Source organism: Trachypithecus francoisi, unplaced genomic scaffold (genome assembly GCF_009764315.1).
Source record: "Trachypithecus francoisi isolate TF-2019V2 unplaced genomic scaffold, Tfra_2.0 Lachesis_group8, whole genome shotgun sequence".
NCBI lineage: Eukaryota > Metazoa > Chordata > Mammalia > Primates > Cercopithecidae > Trachypithecus > Trachypithecus francoisi.
In genome coordinates this window covers 22,650,605-22,666,537 of record NW_022681473.1, presented here as the reverse complement: position 1 = coordinate 22,666,537, position 15,933 = coordinate 22,650,605, and positions in this window count along the sequence as shown.

The window sequence follows — 15,933 nt, the reverse complement described above, 5'->3', positions numbered from 1 at the left end:
AGAGTTATGTACATTATGAGGAAACAATAAAGCTAGCAACTTTATATAATTCTGCCCAAAGGAGACAAAAAGCCTCCATGGATAAAATCTTACTTCAGATGTATACCCGGGCAGCCAATGGGCAGAAGAATGAGACTTTGAGCTAAAGAATTATACATATACAATTGTAGTTGAAAAAACTCATAACCCACACTTATATAACGGAAAAGAGTTTACTGTGGCTAAAACACAGAAGGTATGGGGAAAAGTGATAAGAGATGAGAGTGGCGAGGTAAAATATCGTCAACTTGCAAAGTTTTCTAGTTTTAAATCATAGAAGTTGCAAACAAATGGACATATTCACATTATAAGCAAGAGGCTGAACTGGGGGCCAAGGTACCTAGATTCTATTTTTATTTTTATTTTATTTTATTTTATTTATTTTTGAGATGGAGTTTTTCGCTGTTTTCTCCCAGGCTGGAGTGCAATGGCACGATCTTGGCTCACCACAATCTCTGCTTCCCGGGTTCAAACAATTCTCCTGCCTCAGCCTCCATAGTATCTGGGATTACAGGCACCTGCCAACATGCCCAGCTAATTTGTGTAATTTTTTTTTTAGTAGAGACGGTGTTTCACCACGTTGGTCAGGCTGGTCTCAAACTCCTGACCTCAGGTGTTTCACTCATCTTGGCGCCCCAAAGTGCTGGGATTACAGGCGTGAGCTACCGTGCCCAGCCAATACCTAGATTCTAAAACCTGTTCAACTAATGGCTGAATTTCAGATTTTTTCAAAGTTATTTCAAAACTTCTATTTTCTTTTTCAGCCTCAATTTTCTGTCTGTAAAATGAGGGTTGCTGGACCACACCAGCTAAATCCCATAAACTGAATAATGTTTATAACATGCTGAGTGCCCTTGGGGTCAAACCTTTGGAAGTGAGGGAAAAGGATCAAAAGTGGGCAGAGAGAGTAGTTGAGCCTAATGTAGAATGCAGAGAAGTCTCAGCCAACTCCATTGGAAGCTCTGGAGCTAGAATGGCCCTTCAGAGCAGTCCCAAGTTGGGTGGCCATGGGCTGGTTTTTATACTCCTGCAGCGACCAACCACTGGGCTACTCCAGGACTTTGAGCAAGGTGGCTGTATAAGTGATTTAATCCCTGAAGGAACTGACAGTGAAGGCTATTGGCCAACAGCACTCTCCACAGCTGGGAAAAGAAGTCATTGGAGGGAGACATCACAGTGTCCATCCCAAGGAAGCTCGTGATTAATCACATTCTGTCCTGCTATTTATCTTCCTCTTCTCTCTACCTCAACACTGTTTCACCTATGTAAAATTATTTACGGATCCTCAAACATGACCTGAAAGTATGTTTTTTAAAAGACCTCCAGCATTACCATCCTAACCTACTACTTCTGTGGTCTCCACTTAGGGATCACTTTCTTCTGAATGTTTTCCAGGACATCCTGGTGTGGGCCAAGTTTCTTCCTCTGTGCTCACTATTGGCCATTAATCATTCTTTCTTCGTGCATCTGTGTCCCCTTATAAATGAAAGCAACTTGAAAGTATTTAATGGGTCTTCTTATATCCAGCACATATGAGGTACATATAGTAAATACCAGATGAATCTTCGTTGAAAACAACAGACAAATAAATGAATGCATGAATTTCAGAGATAGGAAATTAAAATTACAATGCAAATATGTCAATCTAAAAATTTGAGAAATAATCAGAAAAATTAAAAGCTAAATCCAATACCTCATATTCTTACTTAAAAGAAGGAACTTAATGGTGAGAACACACGGACACATAGAGGGGAAGAACAGACTCTGGGGCCTGTTAGAGGTTGGGGGTTGGGAGGAGGGGGAGGATCAGGAAAAATAACTAATGGATACTAGGCTTAAGACTTGCGTGATGAAATAATCTGTATAGCAAACCCCCATGACACAAGTTTATCTATATAACAGCCCTGCACTTGTACCCCCGAACTTAAAACAAAAGTTAAAAAAAGAAAAATATATATAATTTATTGTGGCTTATATTAAAAAATTAAAAATTGTAACGTTACTAATAACAGAAAAAAACAGGGTTGAGACAGAAACAGAAGCTAAATTTCTCTGAGTATATCTTGCTTTGATAGATTCATCTTGAACGAAATAGTTACATAATTATAAAACAAAATACAAATTTTGTGAAACTATAAAAACAAAATTAAAACAAATTATGAAAAGGGAAAATACCAATTTGACATAGGAGCTTTTTTCGTCATGAAATGCTCTGCATAAAGTGCCCGGGAGTGCAGCTGCATTAGCAAAAGCCCGCCTCGGAGAGGGGCGGAGCTGTCTATGGCGGGAGAGGGGCGGAGCTGTCTATGGCGGGAGAGGGGCGGAGCTGTCTATGACTCATGGATGTTTTCCTAACTGCGTTTCTTAGTGTTATCTTCTAATTTTGAGGTTTCATTTCTACTACCCCTTGGTTGTTGGTCTCTTTTGTCTTCAGACTTCAAAGAAAAGAAGAAAAAAACAAGAACCTTCATGCATGTGTACACTGTTGCACAACCTATAAGCAGGAATTTTAAATCAATATTCTGGGCAAAGAATTCTTGGCAAAGCTATTAAAATGCCTTCATTCCTGGTTCTTCAGGTATTCCAACCGTTAAGGCTTATTTACAGGATTTTTTTTTTTTTTTCCTAGATGGAGTCTCGCTCTGTCGCCCAGGCTGGAGTGCAGTGGCAAAGTCTCGGCTCACTGCAAGCTCTGCCTCCTAGGTTCATGCCATTCTCCTGCCTCAGCCTCTCGAGTAGCTGGGACTACAGGCGCCCGCCACCACGCCCAGCTAATTTTTTGTATTTTTAGTAGAGATGGGGTTTCACTGTGTTAGCCAGGATGGTCTTGATCTCCTGACCTCGTAATCTACCCGCCTTGGTCTCCCAAAGTGCTGGGATTACAGGCGTGAGCCACCACACCCGGCCTTTACTGGATATTTTAAATGGCATTTCGTATCACTTATCTTTAAATCAAATGCTTTTACATTTTTTAATCCCTTTTATCATTAAAATAGTCCAGGGTGGGATTTATCAGAGTCAGTATTTTTCACATAAATTAAAGGAGACTCAGGCCGCAGAGTTGCTTAAGGTCACACAGTTAGGTAGAATCTGCTCCCAAACCCAGTTGTTTGAATTCTACCCTGCGTCCCCTGTATATTACCATAGCTGAAGTGAGAATCTTACCATGCTGTCTCTAATACCAACATTAGAGATATATTTATTTGGTACTTACAGGTCTTGGTTCTCTAAGATATAAAAGACGAATATCCCTAAGAAGGGAATATGTGTCTAATGATGTAAAAGCAGAAAAGCAGCAGCAACTATTGCCCTAGTGATTTAAAATTGTCATCTCCTTTACTTTTTCAGAAACCCTAGTATACACATTCCTTTTACAGACAAAGAAATCAAGGCTCAGAGGGGTTGAACTACTTGCTTAAGATCCACAACCAATTATGGAAAAATTATGATTTGAACTCAGTTCTTTCCGGCTCCAAAGCCTCTTGTCTTTTTATTATACATTCATACACCCTCCAGATTTCAGACTTTCATCCCCCTTCACACTTAGAAAATAGCATCAACAAGTTTAAATCAGTCCAAATTGCTCTGGTCCCCTGTGGGAACTGAAGCTCACGCCCCCTCCTGCCACTCTGAGACTGCTAGATCCAGAGCTATGCATCATTTAAGATCATTAGTGTAAAATCAATAGCTGCAGGAAATAATTGTAACTATTCCTGTGACCTTGGCCCCTGTGATACTTCATCTTTGAAGGTTATTTAATTACAGTCCAAGCAAGATGGGTTCGCTCTGGAGTGTTGTGTAAAGTGGAATTGACATGACCCAACAGAGAAACGGCCTTCACTACTAGCCTTGCAATGCGTGGCTCAGGAAGAGAAGGTCTCCAATTATTTGGAGTCAGAAGACCAAAATTCTGTGAAGAGGCACTGCCTTGTAGGTGATTATATTATCTCTGACATTATAAGACATAAGTTGTGTACCACACGTAGGCAGTTATTTAGTATATATCTACTGAATGCTACTGTATGCTAAATGTTCAGGCTATAATGAAGCTAAATATAATATCAACCCTAATTAGCCTCCAGGAGATCATATTTGAATGCAGGCAAATGTCCAATAACTATGTATCTTAGTTGGTTCAGGCTGCTGCAACAAAATGCTATAGCCTAGGGGGCTTAGACAAAATACATTGATGTCTCACAGTTCTGGAGGCTGAAAATTCAAAATCAGGGTGCCAGCATGGTTGGGTTCTGGTGAGGGTTATCTTCCAGACTGCAGATTGTTTAATTCCTCTTGTAGCTTCGCATAGCAGAAAGAAGGCTCTCTGGGACACCCTGTAAAGGGTCACACACTAATCTCATTTATGATGGGGTCGCCCTTATCACCTAATTACCTGTAAAAGACCCCACCTCCTAATACTACCATATTGGGATTAGATGTCAACATTTGAATTTTGGGAGGAAACAAATATTGTACTTTGTAACCCAATGTCTTTTGATATCTGCATAGACATAATTGCAGTACATACCTTTCAACAATCTAGATTCTGTCAAATCTTGTAAACTTTTTAAGAGGGGGTAAATTTGAATACAATTGACCCTTGAACAACACAGGTTTGAACTTCACGGGTCCACTTCTATATGTGGATTTCCTTCTGCCTCTGCCACCCCTGAGACATCCTGTCCTTCCTCCTTTTCAGCCTCCTCAACTTAAAGACAACGAGGATGAATGATCTTTATAATGATTTACTTCCACCTAATAAATAGTAAATATATTTTCCTTATGACTTGTTAAATAACATTTTCTTTTCTCTAGCTTACTTTATTTTAAGAATACAGTATATAGTATACATAGCATACAATATATGTGTTAATTGACTGGTATATTATAGGCTTCTGGTCAACAGGGGAGTTAAAAGTTATCCATAGATTTTTCAACTATGTGTGGGGTCAGCACCCGTACCCACTGCATTCTTCAAGAGTCAATTGTGTTTTTGTTCCATGTTGACACAGGAGCTAGAAAGAAATTATTTAGGCAGTTATTGAGGGTAAAAGAGTCCTCGGTAAGATTTTCCTTGTAATAAAAAGCAGCTCCGAAATCATCTCTTTTCTAACAATGATCAGCCTGAAGAATCATTGCAGACATAGATAAGCAAGCTGGACTCTTGCATAGGTAAATGCTGGCAGCTGTGCCAAAAGAAAAAGGCTACCTGGGGGCCAGGCCTGTTCAACATGGAGGTTCCATCTTCCCTTTTCTTTGTCAACTACATGCGCAGTAAAGAACCAGGCAACATGGCGCTGGCCAGGTGGAGAACCCATCTGCATAATAAAAGATTAGGGCGGAATGGCCAGCTTCTTCCCATGCTGTGTAAATGGCACACCCTGTCCAGACAATCCTTCGTGCCCTATGTAAATCAGACAACACCTCATCAAGCTCGTCTATAAAGCCCTGTGCATTTCATCACAGAATCAGAAGACCCACTCGGGAGCCCTGCTCTCTCTGAGGACAAAGACCTTTTCTCTTTCTTTTTCCTATTAAACCTCTGCTCTAGGCTGGGCGTGGTGGCTCACGCCTGTAATCCCAGCACTTAGGGAGGCCCAGACGGGCGGATCACCAGGTCAGGAGATCGAGACTACTCTGTCTAACACGGTGAAACCCCGTCTCTACTAAAAATACAAAAATTAGCAGGTGTGGTGGTGGGCGCCTGTAGTCCCAGCTACAGGGGAGGCTGAGGCAGGAGAATGGCCTGAACCCCAGAGGCGGAGCTTGCAGTGAGCTGAGATCCGGCCACTGCACTCCAGCGTGGGCGACAGAGTGAGACTCTGTCTCAAAAAAAAAGAAAAAGAAAACTGACATACAAAGAGTAGTAGTATTTCCACATGCCAACAGTGAATAATCTGAAAAATAAATCAAGAATATAATGTCATTTACAATAGCTACAAATAAAATTAAATACCTAAGAATTAAATTAATCAAAGTAATGAAAAATCTCTACCATGAAAACAGCAAAACATTGATGCAAGCATTTGAAGAGGGCACAAAAAATTGAAAAGAGATTTCATGTTCATGGATTGGAATAATCAATATTGTTAAAACCAAAACAATCTACAAGTTCAGTTCAATCCCTATCAAAATAAAAATTACATTCTTCTCAAAAAAACAAAAATTCTAAAAGTTATATGGAACCACAAAAGATCCAGAATAGCCAAAGCTATCCTAAGCAAAAACAACAAAACTGGAGGAATCACATTACCTGACTTCAAATCATACCACAGAGCTATAGAAACCAAAACAGCATAAAAACTGGCATAAAAACAGATACACAGAGCCATGGAACAGAATAGAGAACTCAGAAACATATCCATAGATCTACAGCGAACTCAATGAAGTTTCAATGAAGGTACCAAGAACATACACTGGGGAAAGGGCAGTCTCCCTCAATTAATGATGCAGGGAAAACTGGGTATGCATAAGCAGAAGAATAAAACTAGAACCCTATCTCTTGCCATATACAAAAATCAAATAAAAATGGATTAAAGACTTACATCTAAGACCTCAAACTATTAGGATGGTGCAAAAGTAATTGCGGAGTGTTTTTTTTTTTTTTTTTTGGCCACTAAAAGTAAATTGTAAAAACTGATTGCTTTTACACCAACTAATGAAAAACTACTGCAAGAAAACATTGGGTAAAATATCCAGGACATTGGAGTGGGCAAAAATTTCTTGAGTAATATCCCATAGGCACAGGCAACCAAAGCAAAAATGGACAAATGAGATCACATCCTGTTAAAAGCCTGCGCAGCAAAGGAAGCAATCAACAGAGTGAAGAGACAACCCACAGAATAGGAGAAAATATTTACAAACTATCCTTCTGAAAAAATATTAATAACCAGAATATGGAAGCAGTTGAAATAACTTTATAGGAAAAAAAAATCTAATGCTTTTTTTTTTCTTTTTTCTTTTTTTTGAGACAGAGTCTCGCTCTGTTGCTCAGGCTGGAGTGCAGAGGTGCAATATCAGCTCACTGCAACCTCCGCCTCAGCCTCCCAAGTAGCTGGGACTACAGGTGCCCGCCACCACACCCAGCTAATTTTTGTATTTGTAGTAGAGATGGAGTTTCACCCAGGCTGGTCTCAAACTCCTGACCTTGTGATCTGCCCACCTCAGCCTCCCAAAGTGCTAGGATTACAGGTGTGAGCCACCAAGCCCGGCCTGCTCTGATTTTTAAAATGGGCAAAAGATCAGAATAGACATTTTTTAAAAGAACACATACAAATGGCACACAGGTATATGAAAAAGTGCTCTACATCCTTGATCATCAGAGCAATGCAGATCAAAACTAAAATGACATATTATCTCACTCTAGTTAAAATGGTTTTTATCTAAAAGACAGGCAATAACAAACGCTGGTGAGGATGTGGAGAAAAGAGAACCCTCATACACTGTGGTGGGAATGTAAACCAGCACAACCACTGTGGAGAACCATTTGGAGGTTCCTCAACAAACTAAAAATTGAGCTACCAAATGATTCATTAATTCCACTGCTAGTTATATGCCCAAAAGAAATGAAACCAGTATATCAAAGAAATATCTGCTCTCTCATGTTTACTGCAGCATCGTACACAATAGCCAAGATTTGGAAGTAACCTAAGTATCTGTCAACAGTTGAATGAATAAAGAAAATGTGGTATGTACCATCTCACACCAGTTAGAATGCCGATTATTAAAAAGTCAGGAAACAACAGATGCTGGAGAGGATGTGGAGAAATAGGAACACTTTTACACCGTTGGTGGGAGCGTAAATTAGGTCAACCATTGTGGAAGACAGTGTGGCGATTCCTCAAGGATCTAGAACCAGATACACCATATGACCTAGCAATCCCATTACTGGGCATATACCCAAAGGATTATAAATTATTCTACTATAAAGACATGCACACATATGTTTATTGCAGCACTATTTACAGTAACAAAGACTTGGAACCAACCAAATGCCTATCAAGGATAGACTGAATAAAGAAAATGTGTCACATATACACCATGCAATACTGTGCAGCAATAAAGAATAATGAGTTAATGTCTTTTACAGGGACATGAATGAAGCTGGAAACCATCATTCTCAGCAAACTAACACAGGGACAGGAAACCAAGCACCGCATGTTCTCACTCATAAGTGGGAGCTGAGCAATGAGAATACATGGACACAGAGAGGGGACACACCTGGACCTGTCAGGGGGTGGGGGGCTAGGGGAGGGATAGAATTCCACTTTAGGAGAAATAACTAATGTAGATGATGGTTTGATGGGTGCAACAAACCACCATGACATGTGCATATCTATGTAACAAACATGCACGTTTTGTACATCTATCCCAGAACTTAAAGTATAATAATAATAATAATAATAATAGAAAATGTGGTATATATACACAATGGAGTACTATTCAGCCACAAAGAAGGAACAAGATCCTTTCATTAGAAAATAACATAAATGGAACTGGAGGCCATTATCTTAAGTGAAATAAACCAGTGACAGAAAGACCAGCTTTGCATATTCTTACTTACTTGTGGAAGCTAAAAATTAAAACAACTGAAATCATTGAGATAGAAAGTAGAATGATGGTTACCAGAGGCTGGAAGGGGTAGTGAGGAGATGGGGAGAAGTGGAGATTGTTAATGGGTACAAACAATTGTTAGAAAAAATGAGTAAGATCTAGTATTTAATAGCACGCCAGGGTTATTATAGTAAACAATAATTTAAATATACAATTTTAAAGAGTATAATTAGAGTATTTGTAACACATAGGATAAATGCTTGAGGTGATGGATCGCCCGTTTACCATGATGTGATTGTTACACATTGTATGCCTGTATCAAAATGTCCCATATACACCATAAATACATACTATATACACACGAAAATTAAAAATTAAAAAAAATCCACCTATAATTCATAATTAGAATTAGCTAATAGTGTGCTTCATAACTGCAAGATTTGTCTTATTCTTTTGGTTTTAATTTTAATATCTACTTTCCACAGCATAAACATCTTTTATAAATATCTAAATGAGTGGATACATGAATAAAATGATGAATAAATTATAAGTGTACAAGTTAATATTTTGGATATTTTGTTTCATACTACATTTTCACAGAATATTTCTTTTCCTTTTATATATTTTTATTTTTATTATTTATATATTTATTTTATGTATTTACTTATTTTTTGAGACAGAGTCGCACTCTGTCACCCAGGCTGGAATGCAGTGATGCGGTCTTGGCTCACTACAACCTCTGCCCCCTGAATTCAAGCTATTCTCCTGCCTCAGCCTCCTGAGTAGCTGGGATTACAGACACCTGCCACCGCACCCAGCTAATTTTTGTGTTTTTAGTAGATACGGGGTTTCACCACCTGTCCAGGCTGGTCTTGAACTCCTGACATTGTGATCCACCCACCTCGGCCTCCTAAAGTACTGGCATTACAAGTGTGAGCCACGGAGCCCAGCCTGTATTTTTTCTTTTCTATATGATTGCGAGCATACTAGGTATACACTATTGATTAATTCCTTTTTATTTATCATTTAAAAATTATCATGTGGCTGTAAACTATAAAATATCAATTAAAATTGCTGTATAGTATATTCCATTGAGTGATTGGTTAATTTATCTTGCCAGTATTATCTTTTTAGATCTTGACGCTGCTTTCCATTATTTTTATTATAACTAGCATAACCAGACATATCTTCATTCAGAACCACAAGCACTATTTCATAAATGGCATAACATAATGAACTTATTCCTATCATCAAATACATATCTTTACACCCCACCTGCAAAAACACATTTGCTAAGTTTTTCAAACAAAATTTTCGTGTGAAAAATGTTTGTAGGCTTAGATTTTGCTACAGAGAGCATTTAATTTTATTTTTTTGCTGTTTTGTTTTGAGAAAAATGTTCAACCATTTATGCATTATTAACATACTGCACATTGTATTGGATTAAAATGCTCAGAGCCCATTTACATGCTCTGTATGCTTATCTAAGGTTGAAATTTAGACAAAGCTTTTCCCTTATGCCTGGCTGACTTCCAGGGAGAAAATTACTTGACTAGGTGAGAAGCAAGGTACAAGGCAGGTGTTCTTCCAGTTGATACGGTTTATACGTGTATCAGTGTGCTAATTTGCCAAGGAAGGAATACATTTTGGACATTCTCTCTACGAACAAAATTTTTTAGAAACTTATTCTTGCTCCCAGATTTTTATGCTGTATATAATAAAACACACTCCGTTGTAAAGACTTCCTCACTTTATGAACTGATTACGCCACGCAGAGGTTTCCCAGGCAGCATCTGTTGCTACAACTATTTGCTCTTTATCCAAACACTGGCTTAACATTTGAACCCACAGGCTGAGTTTAAATATGTTTGATTAGTTACACGCCACACGCTTTTGTATTTTACTCTGTTATTAGATAAAATTACAGATACAGGAATTGCTAACCAATTTTGCTTTTGCAACACGATTGACTGGTATGGAAACCCAAGTAAAAAATAGTGAAAAAAAATGTTATAAATCTAAAAAAAGAGGCTGATAAATCTCATGAAGGAATGCAAACTGAGAAAACCTAATTGTGATACAACCCATGGCTTTCTTGTAACACATTACATGGTTTTTTGAAGACTTACTTATCTGTCTCTCCCAGTTAAGATAAGGTCTTTGAGGACAATAGTTTTGTATATTACATTTCTGTGTAAGTATAACTTAGCCCAAGTGTCATAAAATATATTTAATACATCTAGGCCTATCAAATAAGTATAACATAAACCAACACCAATGGTGTGACACAATTAGTTTTGAAAGAGAACAGATGACACTGTAGGTGTAAACATCAGTTTGCTGGGTAACTCAGATGGGGCCATTATATGGTCACACAGAGTAATGAAGTTATGCAGGTAAATTTCCTTAAAAGCAGCAAAACAGCCGGGCGCGGTGGCTCAAGCCTGTAATCCCAGCACTTTGGGAGGCCGAGGCGGGCGGATCACAAGGTCAGGAGATCGAGACCATCCTGGCTAACACGGTGAAACCCCGTCTCTACTAAAAAGTACAAAAAACTAGCAGGGCGAGGTGGCGGGCGCCTGTAGTCCCAGCTACTACTCGGGAGGCTGAGGCAGGAGAATGGCGTGAACCCGGGAGGCGGAGCTTGCAGTGAGCTGAGATCCGGCCACTGCACTCCAGCCTGGGCGACAGAGCGAGACTCCGTCTCAAAAAAAAAAAAAAAAAAAAAAAAAAAAAAGCAGCAAAACATCCTTTACCTTTTTATTTTAAAAAATGAAACAGAAAATTAAATGCAGCAACATATATTAATTACTATATTGAGTACAAAGTTAAACAGCCACTAAATCATGAAGTGCAAAAAGTGTTTCGTATAATTGTAAACCCATCCACGTTAAGCAAATGTTGGATTTTAATTTGTAATCAAGCTTCAGAATACATTCTTTAATTAAATAAAAACCCTCCTTTAATGCAAAGTTAAATTTTCAAATTTAAGCCACCAAAATTAAGAAAAAAAATCAAAGCTAAGCTTCTTGTGAGAGCATGGAGTATATGATAAACAATGAGAAAATAACATCTTATATTAGATGCATATAATGTGAGCAAATATTGTTGTAAGCAGCTTAGTGTCTGTCTACATTTAACAACTTTGTTGCTTTCATTTTCAAGATTAAGTCCCTTCCACGGCTAATGCTTTTTTATCGATATTTTCTTTTTCTTTTTTCTTTTTTTGTGGGGGTGGTGGTGGGTAGGGTGGAATTTAAGGCTGCTGGTACTGCATTGGGAGTAGAGTTTGAAAACCTTATTCTCAAACTAAACCTCTCTAAAGAGTGCTGCCTCCATTTTGTACCTTTATAGCAATACAGTAAAGCCATTCACCTGCCCCAGCTTTCAAAGAAAGCATTTGCATATCCTACTTCTGTTCTTGCCTGTGTCCTAGTTCCTCCTTTTTTTTTTTTTTTTTTTGACAGAGTCTTGCTCTTGTCCCCCAGACTTGAGTGCAATGGCTCGATCTTGGCTCACTGTAACCTCCGCCTCCAGGTTCAAATGATTATTCTGCCTCTGACTCTGACTACCAAGAAGCTGGGTTTAAGGCGCCTGCCACCACGACCGGCTAATTTTTGTATTTTTAGTAGAGATGGGGTTTTACCATGTTGGCCAGGCTAGTCTCGAATTCCTGACCTCAGGTGATCTGCCGGCTTCGGCCTCCTAAAGTGCTGGGATTACAAGCGTGAGCCATTGAGCCCAGCCCCTAGTTCCTCTTATTTCAAGGCCACCTTTCTTTCTCATCTTCGTTTTCATTTCTCTGTCTCAGATTAACTTGCACTTTAAACTTTGGCCTTCTAACCCAATCAATCCTTAACTGCCAGGGGGTCACTTTGGGCATGAATCTGATTCTCAGTATCTTTTCTAGGACTTTATTGACACTTCAACAGACGAAGAGCAGAAACGAACTTGCAAAACTGTACAAATTTGAATAGAAAGCATTGTTTTCATTGTTGTTGATCTTACCTAATTTTATAGTAAGTCCCAAAGTTCCGGAAGTTTAGCATTTAAATCTTTGAATCATTACCTTTAAAAAAACAACAATGATCATTAACAGATATCAAGACATCTGAAATCAAAACTAGGCCTGCAAAACTGATACCAAGCACCATTAGAGATCAATACTACCAGTTGTTTGCCTTTAAAAAAAAAAGTGGGGTCACTCAGTAACGAATTTTGCTCCCCTTTAGTAGGATGCTAAATGAATACTGCCAGCAATTATATAAAATTGAGACTTTATACTGGCTCCATTCAATCCCAGGAATGCATAATGAAATACAGAAGGGTCTTGCAATTACTCCAGGAGAGGATGCTTTTAGAATATGTTCTTCCTCTAATAAAACCCATCCCTAACTCAAGCTCATTTACATTGTTGTTTGTGAATATCCCCCATTAGAATCGCCCTTACTCAAAGTGTCTTGCCTGTTTGTTCAGTGTTCAGTGTTCCTGGGGGAAAATAAAAAAATCTCATACCTTAGCAGAGTTAAGTTTAGTTGTCACAAACCATGTTTCAAATACAAAATTTTTACAAAGGCTGCTATTATGAAAAGCATGCGGGGCTTTGCAAGGGATGGGAACACCGGGACTAAATCCTGCTTTACCACTTGTTAGCTGCAGAACCGTGGGCAAGTCAATTTACCTCTTATAATCTCAGATTCGTTGTCTCCAAACTGGACATCAAAATGATTTCTCAAATATTTAGGACTGCATGTGCAATTTAAATGAATGCATACAGTGTAGTTGTCAGGCATAAGAGCTGACAGAGACCAGAATCTTCAAATGATAAATAGTGGCTCTTATTATCTGAGTACTTATAGCAGTGGCTCTGCAGCTGAGCTGCTTTGAAAAAAAAAGCAGTATTTATTCATGTTTCACATTTAAACATTGAGTGAATGAGTAGATTTTCCAATTTTTTTTTTTTAACCCTGATTATTTTATCTTTCTAAAACATTATTTGGTACTTTTTTTTTTAAATGAGTATTTGAATATGAGGAAAATGCAGAGAAGAGCAAAGCAGTCATAACTAAACAATTTCTCCACCTAAACACCCATGTTAAGAAGTTTAGTTTTTATTCCACTAGCTTAATTAGTTTTTTTTCTTAGAACGGTAAGAGAGCAGAGTGATGAGAAGTATAAAGTCTTGAGCCACATGGCACTTGTGGTCTACTAAGTTGCAAGACTTTAGGCAAGTCACCTTAGCTCTTTTGTCTCAGGTTCTTCACAGGTTAAATTGATATTATGGTAGTATCTCTTCAGAGTGATTTTGATATAAATTAATCAACATTTTTTAAAGCTATTACAACAGAGATTAAATATAAAATAAATAGCTAACCAAAGCAAATGGATATGATGGATTTAATATGCTAGAACTATAGTAGTATTTTATGTGCCACATTGCTTAGAAATTAGGATTTTCCTTGAAATTAAGATTTTCAAGCAGAAAAGATTGGGGAAGAAAAGAGGAGAAACTAATCAGAGGCGACAGCCTTCAGCAGTATCTCTCCTAGGTTATTTTAACAGGCATGGGATATACTAAAAATAAACTGTATATCCTGGATGTAGACATACAAACTATATTCAGTTGGCTCAAATGCAGATCTGGAGATCGGAAGTCACATTAATTCCTGCCTGGAGCACTTTAATTTATTGCTATATTTCCCAGTTCATGTTTCTGTCAAGAATAACTCTTTTTGGGCCAAACCTGGGTGTCTGCCAGGGCTGGAGGATTTTACACCCCACACAGATGTAGAGGGCAAAGTTTGGAGATATATAATAACCTCTAGAGAAGGATTTCTCAACCGTAGCTCTAATGACATTTAGGGCCAGATAATTTTACATTATGGGCATTTGTCCTGCGCATTGTGGGATGTTTAGCAGCATCTCTGGCCTCTACCTACTGGATGCTAGTAACACCTCTCTCCTTTAGTTTAGGACAGAATACAAATTTTTCTAAACATTATCAAATGTCACCTGGGAGACAAAATTTCACCCAGTGGAGAACTGCTGCTATAGAGAGAAGATAACTATAAGAAACTACAAATTATTGGCTACAAATAATCTCATTGTCTCTATATGAAAATCTTATATAGAATATCACCAAGAAGAACACCACAAAGAATTAAAACATTAACACAATCTAAACAAATAATGTAGAAGCTGAGAATGAAGGAGGGTTTGATGTGAAGAAATCTGTTTACTTAAGATATAATGTGGTTGGTAAGTGTCAAGAATTAAAGAACTTAATCATATCTCAATTTCTTCCAGAAAGGTATTTTTAAAGTTCAAAAATTATTTTAAATAAAATATACATATAAGAATAATAAAGTGGGGTATTTTTAAAGCATGTTAAAATAATCTTTTTAAATATGTTTATTAATTCAATAAATGTTAATATCTGTACTATTTTATTTACTATATGTGTGGTCAAAACACAGTGAGTTTTAGTAAACATAGAAGCCCCTACTTTTAGGGAGCTTTCATTTTAGATGTGCGTGTGGAGTAGGAAAAATAAACAAACACACAAAATGATTAAAAACATGAGGAGAAAGAAAGCTCTTAGATAGAGGGGTCAAGGAATGAGCCTTGACAAAGTGGCATTTTAGCTAAAACCTGAGGTACAAAGAACATCCAGCCGCAAGGAGAGACTGGAGACAAGCATTAGGGGAATTGATGAAAGCTGAGATATTAAAGTTGAAAAGAGCTTAGAACCACAACAAAGGAAACAGGGTAGTTGAGTGTGTGAGCAAAGGAAAGGCAAAGCACAGTAAGACCAGAGGGGCAAACAGACACCACGTATTGATGAGAGATTGGATTTTATTCTAAGTGCAGTGGAAAGCAGTGTTAAAGTTTAAGCAGGAAAATGGCAGAATACGATTTCCATTTTTAAAAGAGTCCCCTGCTGTGTGACAAATGGAATTGAGCAGAGGCAAGAATAGAAGCAGAGAAATCAGTATTTAGAAATCAGTGCTATAGTAGCTTATGCTTAACATGATTGTGCCTTGGTGTAGAGAGTGGAGATAGAGTTGGGGGAAAGTGGATAGATTTGAGATATTTTGAAGACAGAACTGATAGAGCTTGCAAACTGTGTGGAAGGAAAGCATCAAGACTCTCTATTACATTTTTGGCTTAAGCAATTGGAGAAATAATGATATTGTTTGGTGATATGCAAGACATAGTGTGTTTTTTAGGAGAAGCAGGGGCCACAGATCAAAGTTTCAGTAGCAGCAGGGAGATAGTGGCATACATGAACATGAATATAGAAGCTCAGGGGAGAAGTCATAACATGAGGTGAGGCATTTGGGG